Source organism: Acipenser ruthenus, chromosome 19, assembly GCF_902713425.1.
Source record: "Acipenser ruthenus chromosome 19, fAciRut3.2 maternal haplotype, whole genome shotgun sequence".
NCBI lineage: Eukaryota > Metazoa > Chordata > Actinopteri > Acipenseriformes > Acipenseridae > Acipenser > Acipenser ruthenus.
The window spans coordinates 31,404,534-31,407,033 of NC_081207.1; the positions used below are offsets into that span (position 1 = coordinate 31,404,534).

A 2,500-nucleotide genomic window follows, 5' to 3' on the forward strand; every position below is an offset into this window, starting at 1 on the left:
TTTGCAACATGTTATTAGCACGTGGATCCACGAATGCAAGGAAAACCAAACTATGGAAAAGCGCACAGTAAAACACAAGTATTGAGTATAGTTATTGTCCTTATTGTCAAACTTTGTGCAAGTAACATGTATGTAATATGTGTTTTAGCTGTCTGTCTGTAAAGTTTTTTGTTACTGTTCTGTAATTATGAATCAAAACTGCTTTAGCTAGTGGTCTTGAAAGACACAGCATGCTTTCGGTACGTAGAACGCTAGCAAACACGGACATTACAGTATTCAGCCGCCACACCAGGGATGCAAAAATGCCATTGGAATCAAAGGCTAACGGTAGAACCCTAAAGGGGAAAAGGTTTGAGTCCTTTATTTAAACAAGAATTATTGCACAGGGCCATGACTGAAAGTGCTCTAAAACTGAGGGGCTCACCTGGTTAAAAGAAAAGGCTTGAAGAGTCTCCTCCAGCTGATCTTAGTCTATATTTCCCTTGAGTTGATCAGGTTTGGAGCCACAAGGCCCCATTGTTCGAGTGGTGATTGTGTGGAAAAGAATGAGTCCTACTTGCAAAGACACAAAGAAAGCACTTAAGTTTTTTTTGTTATTTTTTTTTCAAAGACATGCTTCATATTTTAAACCAATAATGGGTGTTGTAAATGAATGCAGGTATATGCTGGTATGTGAAAAGCAAAATATTGACACTAAGGGTGCCCCAGGTGGGTGTGTGTGTGTGTGTGTGTGCGTGCGTGTGTGTGTGTGTGTGTGTGTATATGAGTTCAGGTTTTCTTTTAGAAATCCTGTTTTAAACTTGGAAACTTTTCAAAAACAGTCAAGCGCACACCCCTCTCTGATGTCTGTTCAAAACTATAAATGAAGTTGTCGTGCGCTGTTGTGGATGTCAGCTGAGATAACCTCAATTTCTGGAGGCAAGACACCTGGCTGGAGCAGAGTGGCAGTGCTCAATTTAACATGTTTAGGGTGCGATCATCACTCAGAGATGGGCTTGGAGTTGGGATGATGGATCACGGGCAAAGTAGGGGCTGATAAAATATGGCCCATGAATCTGTTCTACATCATCAGCTCCTTTGATCACTGACAGAAGTTCAGAGATGGCTCTGTGCATCTGTCCAAATAAACAAAGCTCCCTTTTTCCCCCTCTGGAGCGACATTTGCAAACACACAGAACCCAGTCCCGTTCACAGTCACTTACCTCACTACAGAATGCCCGCAGTACAATAAGAGTTTGATACAGTTTTGCTAGGTGAACCACAGAGGTTTTTTTTCTTTTTACTTTTTTGTTTTGTAAAAAGAAAGGTCCCCAGTAATGACAGGTTCAGCAGATAACAGATGATCCCTGAAAGCTGATAGCTGTGTTGACAGCAGGGGCTGGGTTTGGCAATCACAGCCGGGAAACAGTGCTACGGCCCTGTACAGCTGTCATGTCAAGAAACCCTAAAGTTACAACGATGCTATTGCAGTTACATCATTTGTCTTTTTGAAGTCTCTCTCCTGGTTATCTCCCTGAAATCACTTTACTTGGGTGTCTGGGCTCAGCTTGAGGTAACTCGTCAGATCACCTTCCAGGGGATATATCAGAGTGTTTACCTTATTGTCATGTCTGAAGTTCCTGGGTATTTTTAATTGTGCTGATTTCACAGCACGATGGATCTTGAAATGATCTTGAAATGAGCTTGTGTTCATGTCATTTTCACCAGTAATAAGTGTCTGTAATGGCTGCCTGGTTTAGCAGTCAGAACACATTGACTGGGTGTCTCTTATTGCCCCATCCACTTTCTCTCTGTTTGAAGCCTTTGATCTTTGCCTGCAGTATTAAAAGTTAAAAGTCATAGAGGTAGAGATGACTTTCCAGAAAATCAAAAACACCGTAGATCTCTCCTTCCTCACTCCACACAACACTGTAGAGCTCTCCTTCCTCACTCCACACAACTGTAGAGCTCTCCTTCCTCACTCCACAGCAACACTGTAGAGCTCTCCTTCCTCACTCCACAGCAACACTGTAGAGCTCTCCTTCCTCACTCCACAGCAACACTGTAGAGCTCTCCTTCCTCACTCCACAGCAACACTGTAGAGCTCTCCTTTCTCACTCCACAGCAACACTGTAGAGCTCTCCTTCCTCATTACACACAACACTGTAGAGCTCTCCTTCCTCACTCCACAGAAACACTGTAAAGCACTCAAACACACTACAAACAATCCTCAAATAAATACTTTGGAACGTGCAATTTACACCACCTTTAAAAATAATAATGTTCCTACAAAACTATCAACAAACGTCTTGTACATCTCAAGTCTTTGTCTTTCTTTTAGATAACCTCTCCTTGCTTCCTATTACAAACCGAGTTGTTGGCTAATTCATATTACAAATTGAAGTTTCCAGGAAACTCTTTTCAATGGTAATATTAGGCAAACGTGAGTTGGATCTGAAATGGTGGGTTATCAAGTTTTTCCATGACATCTCTCATATTATAATGTAATGTTACTGGGCTG

General features: G+C 41.8%; 2 long non-coding RNA genes across 2 annotated transcripts in view; one reads left to right on the forward strand and one right to left on the reverse strand.

The window, feature by feature from the left end:
* Nucleotides 1–2,500, reverse strand: part of LOC131698783 (uncharacterized) — a 101,825-nt gene that overhangs the window by 6,953 nt on the left and 92,372 nt on the right. The window lies entirely within an intron of this gene.
* LOC131698782 (uncharacterized) overlaps nucleotides 1–2,500 on the forward strand; it is a 16,516-nt gene that overhangs the window by 760 nt on the left and 13,256 nt on the right. The window contains exon 1 of the long non-coding RNA XR_009307808.1: nucleotides 1–2,500. This exon is cut by the window's left edge and continues 760 nt beyond it; it is cut by the window's right edge and continues 121 nt beyond it. This is a non-coding gene — a long non-coding RNA (uncharacterized LOC131698782).